This window comes from Neovison vison, chromosome 13 (genome assembly GCF_020171115.1).
Source record: "Neovison vison isolate M4711 chromosome 13, ASM_NN_V1, whole genome shotgun sequence".
NCBI lineage: Eukaryota > Metazoa > Chordata > Mammalia > Carnivora > Mustelidae > Neogale > Neogale vison.
In genome coordinates, this window is record NC_058103.1 from 126,182,339 (window position 1) to 126,200,841 (window position 18,503).

An 18,503-nucleotide genomic window follows, 5' to 3' on the forward strand; every position below is an offset into this window, starting at 1 on the left:
GTCATAAGGACAGAGTTCTCTGCTCTCTCTGTGCTTCCACATGACTCCTCAATTCTACTGAGTCCTCATCACTCTTGTCATTCAAGTATGTTGCTCTACTTGAGCACAGATTGCATGCTTTCTGCCGTCAAAGAAGAATGTTTTTGCTTTCCTGATAAATCTTGGTCCACACTCTAGCTTGGTTTTTCATCTCTTTTCCCAGGGAGAATTCTCCAATGACTAATCTCCATATTTACCATCCTTCGATCTTTATCCCATTACTACAGAAACTAGACTCTGTCAGAGAATCTGTGACACACATTATCAAATACTATGAACTTTTCTGTGTTATTTTTTTTATTTGTTTTCAGCATGCAATATGATCCTTGAAATGTTTTCCATTCTTGGCTTGAAGTTATGTTACTTTAGTAGTCCAACTAGCATTTTATGGGTCCTTCTTTGCTCCTTCTTTTCTCCCACTTCCTGACTATGGACATTCCTAATGACTCTCTTTTACTGGTTGGTCCTCTCTCTGTGTGTGCCTTCCCTCAGAAACAGTCTCACAGCTTAAGCTATTATTTCTATGAACATGATTCCAAGATTTCTATTTCCAGCATGTCTTCTGTTTTAAGCACAAACCCTGTACTTCCTCTCTGTTGTGTTTTTTGCATTAGACTCAAAATAACTACAAACCAAACTTCCCCCTTTCCATTTCAGCCTGGCTTCCTCTCCAGAATTCTGTTTCTGATGGTTGTGTCATTCTTTTTCTATGGTATCATGCTTTATTTCCCTAGTCTTTTGCTTCCATGATCATGCACCACGCTGATTTCTTGTTTTCCTTGACCTAGTCCTCTTGCTGCTTTTGCTTCTTCCTTTCCATTCACTGACATCACACTAATCTGGGATATCCTTTCAGGTCTTTTTAAAAAAATATTTTATTTATTTTTTTGACAGAAAGAGAGCAGGAGGACACAGGAAGGGTAGCAGCAGAGGGAGAGGTGAAGCAAGGTCCCCACTGAGCTGGGGACCCAGTGAGGGGCTTGATCCCAGGACCCTGGGGTCATGATTTGAGCCTAAAGCAGACACAACTGACTGAGCCACCCAGGCTCCCCCATTCCAAGTCTATTGCGATAAACTTTGTATTAGTATCTCTGCTTTTAACCATGACTACACACCTTGTTATCTAAGTCACACTTTAAAAGTACCTAAAATAACACCTTAATAACACATAGCCTTTTTTTTTTTTTTTTAAACACCATTACCTTTCTTGTCATTGAAGGCTCTGGGAAATATGACTCCAACTCACAGTTCCACCTATGTCTTCATCAGTTACCTCTACCTCAGCCAAGCTGGTGAACCCTCTCTGGCCCCTACATACCAAGTGCTTATTTCTATCATTATGACTTCACAAAATAGTTAATCTTACTTGAATGCTTTCCTCACCCTCCAAATACCAACTAGTCTTCAGAAACCACTTTAAGTCTTCTTTCTTCCATGAGTACTTTTCTCATTGTTCTGTCAGTCATCTAAAATATTTCTGAATAGGTAGCCCACTTGCTCCCAAATACTAGTCTGTGGAACAGCCTGAACTGGTATATAAGTATAACTGAGAACTTGTTAATGACATAGTGCTTTTGGGATCTATTGTGGGAGCTAGGAATTTTATTTTTTATGAACCTACCCACAGGATTCAGATGTGCAGTATGGGGAGACTTATTTGACAATTACTCTCGCTCTAACTTATGTTTAACTTTTTATGTATTAGAGGTCATTTACTCAGCTAAAGTGTATAAGATGCTTCACGGAGGGGCCCATGGTTCACTCACAGTAATGGTATACCACTGGGAACACAGAAAGCACTAGGGAGAGAGGCTGGAGTTAATTACACTTACCAACAGCCCCCAAGTTGACTTACCCCTTCCACTTCTTATTGTCTATGGATGATACTATACATTCATTTGTTTTTCCATTAATTCCATTCATTCACTTAAGCATTTACTGGCCATTGCCATACTCCCTGTGAGAGTGACAGGGACGCTCCACATTCCATGTGGTAAAGGTTCTACTGCCACTATGGACAGAATGCTATGGAAGTCCAGAAAAGAAAGCAATTAATTTTTTCCTTGGTGAATCCATAAATTCCTCAAGAAGACATGACATAGATGATGTGAACTGTGCAGTGAAGGTTAAGCAGAGAGAGATAGAACTGGCAGGCTTTCTAAGATAAGAAAAAAAGTATGATAGAAAGGAGCCAAGGTCAAAGGGTGACACTACATGGAGAGCAGAATGAATGGTTCCAAGTGGCTAGAGGAAGGGTGAATGGGAGGATGGTACACAGAGAGATAAAGGTAGTAGTAAAAGAGGAGGATGGTGATTGGAGAGGAGAGGGTCAGACTATGGCCTTCATCTTGTGGGGGAGGTCACCTACAGGCTCTTAGGAAGGATAATTACTCCATTAAATCTGTGTTTTGGGTTTGGGAATCTTAAATTTGGACACAATACAGACAGAGTAAGTAATAGGTGAGAACGTGTAGGCTGAAAACATGACCATGAAGGTATCACAAGCATAGAAAGGTAGATGAGGTCTTCGTCTCCTGAAGTGACTGTGAGATCCAGAGTAGAAGGTAGTGGTTGGATGGACTGAGTTTTGTCCCTACTTCTCTCCTGCTGCCAGTGATACCCAGAAACTCCTCTCAAGCTGTCAACTTGGGCTACTGGGTGAATAGTTATGTCATTAACAAAGACAGGTACCAAAAAGAAGCACAGATTTGTGGAGAAGAAATATGAGCATGGTTTTTTGAAGCAAAGAACTTTAATTGCCTGTAAGACACCACGATGAAGTGTTCAGAAAGCAAGAGGAAGATGAAAAATGAACATGTCTACTTGGAGTTACTAAAAAAGAGGAAATAGCAGGAGCTTTGAGAATGGGTGGGATTTTGATATGATTTTGAAAAGATTTTAGTTTAGAAAATTTTATCTGCATTGAACAAGAAGAAAATTGATATGGTTGAGTGTTATTTTAGTTGTTTCTTCTGCTTGGGATAATAATGAATAAATGAGTCCCATGAAGAAAGAGGATAGGTTAAGTTTATTAAGAATTAAGAACCAACAAATAGTGATGGACTAAATAGAAGTGTTAGATGATAAGCTATGGAAATATTAAAACTTCACTGCTCTAGCCTGTAAATAGGCCTTCCAAGTCCAGAATTTGGTGTGAGAACCATTATCCATTATTGAAGGAAAAAATAGACAGAGATTTATTGGAACTACCAGGAAGATATTATGCACAAGGAAGAAACCATTATTTATAATGTACTCTGGTAATTATACATCCAGAATCTATTATTAAAGTGAATTTTATTATCCTTTTAATTGTTATAATTTCTTTACCTTCTCGAGAGCTCAAAAAACTTTCTCATATAAATGAAATTTTAATTAAGTTAATAGCTATACCTTATACATCATTTTTAAAGTTAAGAGCTAAAGTAAAGTAAAATAGAGAAAAAGAAACACTTTGCTTGACTTGCCCCAATTTTTCAAAAAGGTTAGGAAGTGATGAATGATAACACAACAATCTTGGTCTTCACCAGAAATATTTCTGAGCTCCTCATTATAGATATTCTTTTATATGGTTGTTTAAACCAACCTGAAAGTAGAATGCTTTATATACATTTAATTCTAATGAGACTAAAATTTTTAATATTTATTTGCTATCCAAATTTTCTTTCAAGTATGAATAAAACTTTAAAAATCTGAGTATTATTTAAATTGTTGTGTATTTTATATAGGGTAAGGGTAATTTATCTACAGAAACTTATGTAATGTCAAAGAACCTTTTTTCTTCTATAACTTTATGCTTCTAGGCTCTTCATGTCTTTTGTGAGAAAATGACTTAAATATAAGATTATTAAAGTGACCTTGATTCCTAACAGTTTCTTATTTTATACCTGCCACCACCATACAATAATTGAGAAGCATTAGAAGCATGCATATATGTGGGGCAAATGTCAGGATATAGGAGCATAGTCTTACCATTAGAAAATCTACAATTTTAATTTAACAAGCATTTATTGAGTCTCCATGATGGAAAAGGCATACACTAGGTACTTGGTGATACCCCAAATGAGTAAGGCATAGCTTCCCTCTCAAGAAATATATTGCTTAATGTATTAGCTACAGATCATGGTATGCTAATTCTAATGGAAAGATGACTTGTGGTTTGGGAAAACAGAATACTTTTACATACATCACATCATGTGATCCTTTTAAGAAGATAGTGGGTGAGTTGTATGGTCTTAGAGCTGATGGGGAGTGGAGTGAAGCTCATGCTCTCTGCTGCCTTCAGTTTGGTTATGGTACTCAGTAAGTATGCTGTAAATGGTGTTTACTCAAAAACAGGGTTCTTCAATGAGAAACAAGCATGAAAATTCAGAGAGTTAATTTAGAGCAACTGTGCTTCTCATCTACTGACCATTGTGTTATTTCAAAATACAAAAATGTAACTCTCCTTGTCTACAAATTAAATTCTAAGATTGTAATGATAAAAAAATTAAAAATTCCATTAGAATTCCTCAGTATTTTTGTATGCTTTGTGATTTTTTTTTTTTTTTTATGTCTCTGTGTGCCCTCTGTGGCCTTTTCTTCATTTCTCTTATATATCACACTGTCCTTGGGTGTTTCTCATTTCTGCACCAGAGCATATGACAGTAGGTGTCCTACCTCTACTCTTTTTAAAGATTTTATTTATTTATTTGACAGAGAGAGATCACAAGTAGGCAGAGAGGCAGGCAGAGAGAGAGAGGAGGAAGCAGGCTCCCCGCTGAGCAGAGAGCCCGATGCGGGACTCGATCCCAGGACCCCGAGATCATGACCTGAGCCGAAGGCAGTGGCCCAACCCACTGTGCCACCCAGGCGCCCCACTACCTCTACTCTTATGGTACAGTGAATGTACCCTAACCCAACCACCGTGTACTGGAGTCCAAGGGTAACAGATCTTCATTATTTCTTAGAGTTAGTGGACTTCACAGTAACAGAAAGCTCAGAGACACTAGGCTGTGTCTAACCCCTGAGTCTTATATGTATTATTTCCTTATATTGCACAATTGTAATTAGCATACATGTTATTCTAATTGTGCTATATAATGAAATATTGCACAACCCCAGAAAAACAATCTTTAAAGAGATTTGTTTTTAAAAAATTTTAATTGAATGTTTTTCGAAGACTTTATAATGTTGCTATTGAAAAGCCAAGTGTCAATTCAGTGAAAACATAAAAATTTGGAAATATTCTACACTCAAATTGCTTTTCAACTGTCTTTAAATTGTTCACTGACTGATGAACAGAATTGCTATATTATAAGTGTGGTTAATGCAAGAGGAACAAAGAGCTATAACCATATTCAAAGAAAAGATCTTGGTCTACAGACAAAATTTGTGAATAAATATGTATTTATTATTTATGTGTTTAAATCTGATATTTTTTTCAAAGTTTATTTCAGTACTTTTGTTAACTTCTTGTCTTATGTGTCTGTTAAAAATTATTTAAAACCAGATTCGACCCCAGTGAAGGTATCTAGCAGGTAAGGCAGTGGGGGCTCCATAAGTCTTGGCAACCAATTCAATTTTTCCTGATTCCTCCAACTTTTCATAAAAAGCAAAGGACTATCCAGAAACCCTTAGAAAATGCTGTTAGAGTCTTAGCACTTTTTCAAAACCTGTATTTGTCTTCATAGCTCACATTTATTTTAATTATTATATTTTAAAAATTTGCACATTCCTTTAAAACTTTGCAAGGATTATTCCAAAATAGCTCTGCCTTCATTTACTGCCTTTGTTTCCTTTACACCTTATTTATTCTTTTTTAAAGATTTTATTGATTTATTTGTCAGAGAGAGAGAGAGAGTGGAAGAGCAGCAGGCAGAGAGAGAAGCAGACTCCCTGTCCAGCATGGAGCCCGACGGGGGACTCAATCCCAGGAATCCAGGATCATGACCCAAGCAGAAAGCAGATGCCCAACCGCTAAGCCACCCAGGTGTTCCTACCTTACTTATACTGAATTTACTATTAATATTTATGTCAATATATGCTGTATGTTATTTTCTTGTTTAAGGCATTCCCTATCCCTGTTTCTTCTAAATCTATCATGGAAAAAAACTCATTTGCATACTTTTCTGTTTCTGACAACCAGCTCATTTTCCTAATGTTACCCTGGGGTATGTCAGTGCAAACAGCTAAACTTCAAGAAGGACCTGAACAGTAAGAGGTAGAGAGGCATTGAAACAAAATAAATACTTGTTTGAAACAAGAGGACTCAAAATAGATGTGAAAGAAATATTGAACTACAGATTATGATTTGGCCTTGAATGACATCTGAAAAGAAACTAGAATGATTTCTAAATGAAGCCTGAGAAATTTTTTAAACAGGACTAGAGATACCAACTTTAATAGTAGCTAAGAAAGCCCTGGAGTGTTGAGAACTGTACTGAAATTTGCCTCCTGGTCTGAGTATGAAATGCAAAGTGAGCTCCTTCAGAAAGGGATTTTGCCACAGGGAATATGCATATACTGCACACATCTTTTCAGCTAGGGGAGGGTTCAGGTTTTCAGGTGATTGGGACAGGAATTTATTTTAATACAAAATGTAAAATGGGCTATGAGCTTTCCTGGAGAAGAAGTATTTATAGAACCTTTCTGTTTACTTTGTGGGTAGAAAAAATAATTTTATTTGTTTTTTTCAGACTTGTCAACTCTCCTGGTATGGTTTTGTAAATACCAACCCTACCTCACAGAGGAATAAACAAGTCATAAATTTCAAGGATATGGTAGAAATAGAATCAAAGCTACTTATTCAACCTCCTCCTGTCTTATATATCTATGCATCCTACCGCACAAGTAGCTGTGTAATTAATATATTGCTGAACTGCTGAACTGTTGTTGAAAAGAGTGAGGGATTTTGTTTTGTTTTTGTTTTTTTTGTTTTTGAGAGTGAGCTTTATGTTGTCACTTTACACTGTGCACAGGGATAACTTTGGAAAAGAAATGTGTTACCTTATACCTGGAACTCCAGTGGCAAGAATGAAATAAAAGGATGACAAACTTGGGCTTACAAAGCAAAAGGTTGACGTTATCTATCTCATCACCAATGAACTTACTTATATTCTTGAAGGTGCTTTCCTCTGGAGACCCACTCAATGCACCACAACTCAACAGCATGTGGTCGGTGAGAACATTGTTACATAGTTGGTGGAAGTGGAATCTCTCTTCAGTGTTGCACCTTAAAGAGCCGTAGCTACATCTGGAAGATTAGCTGGCATGGTACTAGATGTGTGCATTTACAAGTTAATTTTTCAGGGCTGAAACTTCTGCTTTGTGTCTTTGGATACTGGACACACTACTAAAAGAACACATGAATGGAGTAAAACGAATGCCTTACCACATAAGGCACTTAAACAGGTAGCGTTTGCATTCTAGGCCTGCAAAAAAAACTCTTGGATTTTCCAATTACAATATTTTATGAACCCATGATTTTCTGGGATCCTTATTTCTATTGACCTTCCATCCTTCCACACATACTTCCGTGAACACACACACACAAGAAATAAATTACGTGACCTTGTTTCTTGACTTCTGCCTCTATATTCCTCAAAAACAGATGGTAATGAGAGAACTGAGACTCCTGCTACAGATTTTATTGTGTTGTCTTAGAAAGTAATGGTCACTGAGGAAACACTTGAGTTAAAAATATGTACTTTGGTCTCAAACAGACTTGGGCCTATATGCATAGCATCACTTCCGGAGTAAGAAACACCCTCCTTACAAATTTAACTTGATCTATATCCTCAGATTTTACCTAATTCTCAATGAAAAAAAATGGACTTAGGTGTAAACAACAAAATCAGATGTCAGTTAATTCCATTCACTCTTTCTGATTAACATTTTAGTGCTTTCTTTCTATGCCTATAACATCAGTCTATTGACAGATATATTAGTGTAATCTTTATTTTTTCATTTTCTGACGTTAAAAAATGAAAACGAAGATTTTGTATATATAATTTACAGGGAAGTCCTTTACCAAAACATCTTTCCTCTCAGTAGGTATTTGTCAATGCCTTGGAGAGGAAATGAATAGAGTAGCTTTCTTTGTTATATAAAAAGATCTGTACACCAAAAACCAAATTGTGTCCTGAGTTTTTTTGAATGTCACAAAGGCAAATTCAGTGCCCACAATTTTTATGGAATATGTATTTTTAGTTCTATGTAACTGCACTGTTAACATTTACAAATGAACATGGAAAATAAAAAAATATATATTTCACTGATGAAGTAGAATGAAAATTTCTAACTGTTAATTAAAAACTTCAACAAATGTTTGAATATCTATAAATGCAGGCAAAGGTATACTTACTGACAAGATAAATTAAAACCTAGATTTTACAATCTGATGGTTTTTTACACAATTCTTTTTTGAAATACAATTATTCTCCATTTTCTCAAGATTTTGTCACTTTTTTCCCACTTATCAATCATGGGATGCCTTGCAGCCATATTCTGCATTCTACCTAGATTATTAGGGGCTTGTATACAGGGACAAAGAATTGTTGCTTTTGTTTTTTAAGCATACTTCATTTTTCTGGCATAGTAATCAACAGAATATAATAGCACCAAGATAATCATTTCTTAGTATCACTTGCCCTGATTAAGCCTCTTAGAACTAATGTTTCTCATGAATGCTTAACAAATTATGATTTTTTAAAAAAATTTTATTTATTTATTTGAGAAAGAGAGAGCATGAGCAGGGTGAGGGGCAGGAGGAGAAGCAGACTCATTTCTGAGCAGGGAGTCTGATGAGGGGCTTATCCCAGGACTTCAGGATCATGATCTGAGCAGAAGCAGACACTCAACCCACTGAGCCACTCAGGTGCCCCACAAATTATGATTAAACAACTAATTTTTATAGTTAAACCATATATGATCATTCGTTTCTCGTCTGCATAAGAAAAGTGTATAGGTTGCAAGACACAAAAATCCATTTAAATTACTTTCATGAAAAAATGAGAATTAAGGAGGATTACAGGGTCTCTCATAGAACCAAAGTTCCACAGAACAGCCACGTCTTAGGAAAGAACTGCTCCAAGGAACGACCTATAGTCAGTAATTTCTCACCTTATTTCCTCTCTGCTCCTCTTTGTAAACCTACTTTGTTTTTCTTACCTCATAAGCTTTCTCTACTCTGGACTCAGGCTAAAACATGATGGAATATACCACCAGCAGCCTCGTTCTGTGTTTCTTCCACTGAAGAAGCCAGCCAGAGTGATACTGGGAAATCCTTGCTCAGATTCCAAATTGTTATATGAACATGGTCTCTGGTTGATCTGTGTGGATCAGGTTCTCACTCCAAGGTTATTTACTTTTGAAAGGTGAAGATGAGTGGTGTTGGTGTCCAGTTGTGTAAACCCAAATCTTTCTATCAGAACCATGGCAATGGGAATTGGATGGAAAGAAGCAAAGTAGGAAGTAAATCCCCAGAAAGTGTGAATATAGCTAACCAACTACCCAAAAATATCTTCTGCAAGGGTCTTGGATCAGAGGTTTCTAAAGTTGGTTTTGATTCTAAAATTTATAGTTCTTTTTTCAGATTAGATGTTTCTTTTAAATTTTTAATTTCTTTTTTCATTGAAGTGAAGTCCACATAACATTAAAATTAACTGTTGCAAAATCTAATCAAAGGTATTTTGTAGGGGCGCCTGGTTAAAGCCTCTGCTTTCAGCTGATGTCACGATCCCATGATCCTGGAATCGAGCCCCGCATCAGGATCTCCACTCAGCCGGGAACCTGCTTCCTCCTCTCTCTCTCTCTGCCTGCCTCTGGGCATACTTGTAATCTCTTTCTCTGTAAAACAAATAAATAAAATCTTAAGGGAAAAAAAGTTATTTTGTACAAGTATCATTTTTGTCAAGTTTCAAAATATATTAACCACCCCAAAGGAAAACGTGCCATGCCCATTAGCAGTCACTGCTTATTCCTCCCCTTCCTCTATGTCTGGTAAACACTAATCTGTGTTTTATTTCTATGAATTTATCTGTTCTGGGTGTGTCATATAAATAGAATCATACATTATGTGACCTTTTGAGTCTGGCTTCTTTCTTTTAGCATAAACTTTTTAAAGTTTTATTCATATCGTAGCATTCTTTTTGTCATTTAATGGTTTTCTGTTATGTGTATATACTATAATTTATTTATCTGTTTATCCATTGACTGAGAGTTGGGCTATTACCACTTTTTAGTTATTGTGTATGAACATGTGTGTACATGTACTTGTTTAAGGACCTTATTTCAATTCTGGGTGTACATCTAAGAATGGAATTGCTGACTCATGTGGTAGTTCTACATTTAACTTTTTGACAACCACCAAACTGTTTTCCACAGCAGCTGAAAATTTTACGTTATCAGCAGCAATGTATGAGAATTAAAATTTCCCCATATGCTTGCCAGACTTGTTATTTTCCTTTTAAAAAAAATTATGCCAGCAATCCTAGTGAGTTTAAAGTGGTACATCACTGTGGTTTTAATTTTCATTTTCCTAATGACCTGTGATTTTGAATATATTTTCATATGTTAGTTGGCCATTTGTAAATTTTTGGAGAAATGTCTATTCAAACCCTTTTCCCATTAAAAAAAATTTAGTTTTTGAGTTGTAATACATCTTCATGTATTCTGAGTACTAGACCCTTATCATATCAGATGAATAATTTACCAATACACTGCTCCATTCTGTAAGTTGTCTTTTTACTTTCTTTATAATATCCTTTGATGCTTAAAGTTTTTCACTTGGTAAAGTTCAATTTGCCTAATCTTTTTATTGGTTATAATTTTGGTGTCATATATAAGAATCCATTACCAAATCTAAGATTTTACAGATTTGACCCTATGATTTCTTCTGAAGTTTTATAGATATAACTCTTTCATTCAGTTTAGTCCACTTTGAGTTAATTTTTTATATGGTTTAACTAAGGATCTAACATTATTTTGCATGTGGCTATCCAATTTCCCCAGCACCATTTGTTAAAAAGACTATTTTTTCCCAAAGAGTCTTGGTAAATTTATTAAAAATTGGACAGAGATATATGGCTTTATTTCTGGACTCTCAACTGCTTTTCATTGGCCTATATGTCCACCTTTATGACACTGCTACAAGATTTTGATTACTGTAGACTTGCAGTAAATTTTGAAACCAGAACATGCAAACTTTGGTGGTTTTTTCCCCACATTGTTTTGACTATTTGGTGTTTCTTTTTTTTTTTTTTTAAAGATTTTATTTATTTATTTGACAGAGCGAGATCACAAGCAGGCAGAGAGGCAGGCAGAGAGAGAGGAGGAAGCAGGCTCCCTGCTGAGCAGAGAGCCCGATACGGGCCTCGATCCCAGGACCCTGAGATCATGACCTGAGCCGAAGGCAGTGGCTTAACCCACTGAGCCACCCAGGCGCCCTATTTGGTGTTTCTTGTAATATTACATAAATTTAAGTATTGTCTTTTCTATATCTGTAAACAAGACCCCTGGACTTTGGATAGGGATTGCATTATATATGTAGATTGCTTTGGGAGGTACTGCTATCCTAAAATACTGAATCTTCCAAACCACAAATACAGTATATCTTTCCATTTATTTAGGTCTTCTTCAATTTCTTCCAGTAATGTTTCAGTTTCAATTGTTTCTTCTTCAAATGTTGTTTCTTCTTCAATTGTTTCTTCTTCAAATGTTTCTTCTTCAAATTGTTTCTTTCAAATGTTTCTTCTTCAATTTCTTCCAGTAATTTCCAGTGTGGCTACATTGTTATTTGGCTAAATCTATTCCTAGATACTATATTCTTCTTGATTCTATTGTGAATGAAAATGATTTTTATTTTCCTTTTCAGATCATTTATGACTATTTTATAGGTCTTATATCCTATAGCCTTTGTTGAATTTTTTATTAGCTCTAATAGTCTTTGGTGAATTCTTTAGGAATTTCCATATATGTGATTATTTCATCTATGAATAGGGTAGTTTTACTTCTGCCTTTTCTACTTGAATATCTTTTATTTCTTTTTCTGTCAAATTGCTCTGACTAGAACTTTCAGTTCAATATGGAATACAAATATCAAAAGTATGCACTCTTTTCTTGTTCCTGACCTTAGACGACAGTTTTTAGACTTTCAGCATTGAGTATGATGCTATTTGTGGTTTTTTTTTTTAATCAATGTCCTTTATCAGGTTGAGAAAGTTCTTATCTGTCTAGATTGGTAAATGATTATATCACGAAAGGGTACTGGATTTTGTCAAATGTTTCTTCTGCATCTTTTGAGCCTGTCATATAGTTCTTTTCCTTCATTCTATTAATATGAAGCTTTAGTTTGATTTATTTTCATATAGTGAGCCACTTTTACATTCTTGAGTTTGATGTCACTTGGTAATGGTACAAGTCCTTTCAGTATAGTGTTGGATTCAGTTTGCGAATATTTTGTTGATTTTTTTAACATCAATATTCATAAGATATTTTTGTCTGTTGTTTTCTTGTGTGGTTTTTGTCTGGCTTTGATATCAGGGTTGATGCTAGCCTTATCAAATAAGTTAGATAGTATTCCTTTCTCTTCTATTTTTGAAAGAGTTTGAGAAAGATTGGTGTTAATTCTTCTTTAAATGTTTGATAGAATGCATGGTTGAAGTTATCTGGTACTGGATTTTTTGAGGTGGGGTTTCAATTATTCATCCAATCTCTTTACTTGCTATGGGTCTTCTCAGATTTTCTATTTCTTTCTTCAGTGACTTTTTGGCAGTTTTTATATTTCTAGGAATTTTTCCATTTCACTATGTTATCTAGTTTGTTGGTATAAAATATCTTATAATGTTCTCTTATATTCTTTTTTTTTTCTTCAAGGTCAGTAGTAATGTCTTATTTTAATAATTTGAGTTTCTTTCACTCTTTTTTTAGTTTATATAGCTAAAAGCTTGCAAATTTTGTTGATTCTTTTCCATGAATCAACTTTAGGTTTTACTGATTTTATCTATTGTTTTCTGTTTCCTATTTCAATTTTCTCTACTTTTTTTAAAATTTAATTTTTTCATTGTTCCAAGACTCATTATTTATGTGCCACACCCAGTGCTCCATGCAATACATTCCCTTCTTAATACCCACCACCAGACTCACTCATTCCCCACCCCATTCCCTTCCAAAATCCTCAATTTGTTTCTCAGAGTCCACAGTCTCTCAAGCTTCGTCTACCTCTCTAATTGCCCCAATTCACTTTTCCTTTCCTTCTCCTAATGTCCTCCATGTCATTCCTTATGCTTCACAAGTAAGTGAAACCATATGATAATTGACTCTCTCTGCTTGACTTATTTCACTAAGCATAATCTCCTCCAATCCTGTCCATGTTGATAACAAAAGTTGGGTATTCATCCTCTCTGATGGAGACTATTGTATATATACAATATTCCATTGTATATATGAACCATATCTTCTTTATCCATTCATCTGTTGAAGGGCATCTTGGCTCTTTCCAGAGCTTGGCGACTGTGGCCATTGCTGCTATGAACATTGGGGTACAGATGGCCTTTCTTTTCACTACATCTATATCTTTGGGGTAAATACCCAGTAGTGCATTTGCAGGGTCATAGGGTAGCTCTATTACAACATGGTACTGGCACAAAATTTCCTCTACTTTAATCCTCATTATTTCCCTCCTTCTGCTGCTTTGGGGTTAGTTCATCTTTTTTTTTTTTTTCTATTTCCTTAAGATGTAAAATTTAGGTTATTGATTTGAGATCCTCTTTTTTAATGCAAGCATTGATAACTGTAAATTTCCCTATAAGCACTGTCTTCACTGTATCCCAAAAGTTTTAGTCAATCCATACTGGATTTTTTTCAAGTTTTATTTATTTTGACAGAGGGAGCATAAACAGAGAGAGGGAGAAGCAGGGAGGACAATGGGATCATGACCTGAGCCAAAGACAGATGTCCCACGGACTGAGCCACCCAGGCACCCCCCATATTAGATATTTTTGATGATAGCCTATATCAGTTCATCATACCTTCATATTTAGGCCTTTTCTGCACACTACTCTTGTGACTATATTAATAAGTCTCAGAAAATCAGGAAGAGTTGTTTTTAGAAAATTCATATATTTCTAGAGTTCTTATCTTCATGTATTATAAATTGTGGTATATACAAAAAAATTAAAAAGTGAATTTTGTTTTCAAATTCCACCTAATCAAAGAAATAAAAGTTATCAATATATCAGGAAACACTGACAGACTTAGGAATGTAAAACATCCTGAGCTAAAAACAAATTCAAACATGTTATTCCCAAGCCAACACCCTTTACTCTTTTTTCCAAATGATCCCAAGTGCCTTTTCTAGACAAGCAAAGAACTTTAATACATGGTTGCTATTCACATCTCCAACTCCCCATCCCTCCTCTTTATTTTCCAGCAATACCTATTGTGTCTCCCTGCACAGCCTCCAATGTTCTGTGTCTCTAGGCTTTTGACCATACCCTTCTTTTGTCTGGAGTGCCCTTATCCTTTTTCTTTCCTTTGCTAAGCATTTCAAATTTTTAAAGATTCATTTTTCTCTCCAGGAAACCCCAGATCTTGTTAGGTATAGTTTGCACTTTTGCCTGAACTATGAACATCTCTTATTTTTACTGAATTACACAGGAATTACCTGTTTTCATGTTGGTTTCTCCTCACTAGACTGAAAACTCTTAAGTCTGGAATCTGAATTTGTTTATCATTTTTCTCCATTGTGCCTCTTAAAAGGTTTGGCACATAGTAAATGCTCAATGAATACATGTAGAACTAAATGAAAGGAAGCCATATATTTAATTGCTAAGTAGTAGGGAGACCTTAAGAATAATAGAGATTAAAAAGCAAATTAAGAGGTTGCCAAGAACTGAGGTGCCAAGAGGGTCAGTAAGGAAATAGGACTTAGATGGGAGGGGAAAAAAAAAGTAAAAGAAAAAGAAAGGGGGAAGTGCAGGCCAAGAGTTTACAATGAGAACGTGAAGTCAAATGAGTGCAGACCTGGATTATCTTGGAAATAATGAGACTGGGCAGATTAGAAGGTACAAGGGTTTAGGGAGAATTGAGAACTGCCTGTGGATGTAGGGTGGCCTGGCTATGGAAGTTGGCTGCCTTGATGCTGTGACCAGACACACTCTCTTCTTGTGGAGTGTCTTTCCCATCTCTCCCTGATGGCGGGTAGTTAAGAATCTTCCGGGGAGGGCGCCTGGGTGGCTCAGTGGGTTAAAGCCTCTGCCTTTGGCTCAGGTCATGATCCCAGGGTCCTGGGATAGAGCCCCGCATGGGGCTCTCTGCTTGGTGGGGGGCCTACTTCCCCTCCTCTCTCTGCCTTTCTCTCTGCCTACTTGTGATCTCCATCTGTCAAATAAAATCTTTAAAAAAAAAAAAAAAGAATCTTCCAGAATGTCATCTGTACCTTGCAGAAGGCTGCTTTCCACCAACTTTCCCTCCCAGAAATGCTTTGTCCTCAATGAATTTGGGACTTGGATCTAAGGAAGTGGTGCGTGGAAGCACTGAGAATCCCAGATGTGATCTGGGCTGGGTCAGTGAGCCCCATAATTCCTGAGTGGATGGGACCAGCTTAAGGCTGAATATTGCTTGTTATGCACACCTGAATTTCCCTTAAACCTGCAGTCGTTTTGTTTATCTGCTATTTTATGGGATACTAATTACATCCCAGGGCAACAGACTTCTAATGAGCCAGCACCTGGGAGATTAAACCTGGACTTGCTTCTTTGTAGATATTTTATTTTTTAAACAGAGCATTTTAATATACAGCTGAAAGATAATAATTTTTCATTTAACATGTAATATTCCTTTGTGGATCAACCTATCATTATGTCTGATTATTCTACCACATTAGAGCTTTGTTAAAAGAAGAAAAAAAAACAGTTTGTCTTCCTGATGGTAAAAAAAAAAAAAGGAAATAAAATAAACCAACTGAATATAAGTGATGCTATATATAAAAGGGGCCATAGGTTGCCATGGCAACCAAAGTTCTAAAAATGACAGAAAGAAAAGAACATCAGGTTGTTGTGACAAATGACACTTGAAGTGACAGGTTTCTTGTGGTGCTTGCTTTTAATTAATGCAGCTCTGTAAGGAATGTTATTATTGAATAATAGATTAATGTGGAAATCAGGAACCTGGCTGGAAGATTTGTTTTTCCTGCACTGGGATAACTAATAAGAGAATGCAGAAAACAACCGGAGAGTGAAACTCTACTGTGAGAGAAGATGTCTGATGGTGGTTATCCAAGATCACATGATGAATGTATGCACCATACACTCTTGTAGATTGTGGAAACAGCTGCCTCCAGCAGCAGTAATCAAAGTGAAGCTAAAAATACAACAGCCACCACAAAGGAGAACAGTTGTGTAACTGTGTTCAAAAATCACTAGCTTAAAAAATTTTTAATACATCATTTGTATTGTTGGTGCTTTTTAGTACGTGTTTCAATGTCTTCTATGTAAAATGAAAATATATATGTATGTAGGTATGGATAGATATAAATGTATTCATCGCTATGCAAAGGGTGTATGTAACCTACTTCTTTCAGGAGAATCAAAGATCCTGTGAAATAATCCACTGAAATAATAGTGCACCCCACATCAGGAGGCTGATTAGGTATTTACAGATATTAAAATGTATAGGCAATATCTAGACAAACCATTTCTATGATACACATGGGAAAGAAGATATACAGACTCTATAATTACAAAAATTGAGGAAAATAAAGATGGGATAACATGTCCACATGGTATGAAGCTGAGATGAAAACCCATCTTAACACCCTCAACCCCTCCATATCTACACTACCTGTTCCAGGCCTGGTTACAGTTGGGCTCCTTGACCTGGGTCAAGGGAATTATTAGTGTACCTACTTATTTATTAGATCCTCAATGCAGCTCCATAAGGATACGGACACAAAGGAAAACAAAACAAAACAAAATTCAAATGGTATGGGTGGTGGAATCCTGCCGTATATGTACTTCAAGCTATAGAGTTTTGAACTGGTTCAAATCCTAGTCCCTTGTTTTGCTTGCTTCTAACTCCTGCCTCCACAAGAGCCCCATGTTGCTCTGTCTCTGTATCCTTGCCACATTCTCTGGTAATTGTTAATAGCTCATCTTGCCTTTTAGATGGTGACCTCCTTGAGGCAAAATCTTTTCTCCTACCTCACTTCTTGGCACAAAAAAGAGGTTCAATACATTTTTTAAAGGAGGCAAAGAATATATGAAACAAAACCTGCATGTCTAGGTGACCTCAGCTGAGTTTCACCATTATAATCATGTTAGATCATTCATTCACCAAACCCTTTTAGTGACAGATCTTAGTTTAATGGTTGGGTGAGTGTGGTGAAGACAATGAGATATAGTACCTGCTTTTTGTCTTGGCATCTAGAAGGCAGCACAAACGATCAAAGTGATAAGGCAGAAAGGCAAACAGTACACTAGAAGTACATGCACAGTTGAATAGGATAGAATAAAAGATTGTTAGAATCAGAGGCTTGAGAAAAATTTTCCATGAGAAAACAAAATTTAAAGAGAAGCCTAAGGAGAAGTTAGCTAGACAGAAAAGAGAGAAGATTGTTCTAAATCAAAAAGACACAAACCAGCACAGGATATTTGTGGAAAACTGCTAGAAATGAAGTGTGGCTGAAATGGAGTACGTGGCGGAGTGGGAATGGATGTGGGGATGAGGCTCACAGCCTCTTCATGGAGGGCCCTTCTCAGCATGCCTTGATGGGACAACCTAGTCTACATAAAGGATAACCGCTGGGCCTTTTACATATATGTTTTGTATAATGCAGTTAATACCAGCTCATGAAAATTGGAAAGTATGACAAGTTAGAGGTAGGGGAAAGAGTACCAGCTGTCTCATTACCAGCAATACCCATTATTAGCTCACTTCAATATATTTTTTCACAGCCACGGAGGTATATGTACACTTTTTAACATATAAAAATGGTAAATCTAATACTTATTTTTTTTTTATTTTAAAACAATCACCACTTAAGAAAAGTTGGACATACAGTACAAAGAATTTTTTACCCTTACTTGTGAGTAAGTTGTCTGCTGGGTACATCCAACCTCTCACCTTCCTCCCAAATACCTATCAACAAGGACATTCCCCTACCTGACCTCAGTTGAACACAATTCAACAATAAAAAATCATGAAATTAACATAATACATAATACATAATCTTCAGATCATCAGGCTTTTTTTCCAGTTGTTCCCAAATATTCTTTTAAGAAAGGGGTTCAGTTTCAGAATCATAACATGTTGCCTTTGGCTGTCACATCTATTAAGTCTCCTATAGTCTGTAACAGTACTTGAGTTTTTCCAGGACTTTGATGACATAGATACTTTCAAAAGACCTAGGGAAATTCTGGGATCGAATGTTTCTCTATCTGGTTTTGTATAAGGTTTTCTCATGATTAGAATCTGATTATGGATGT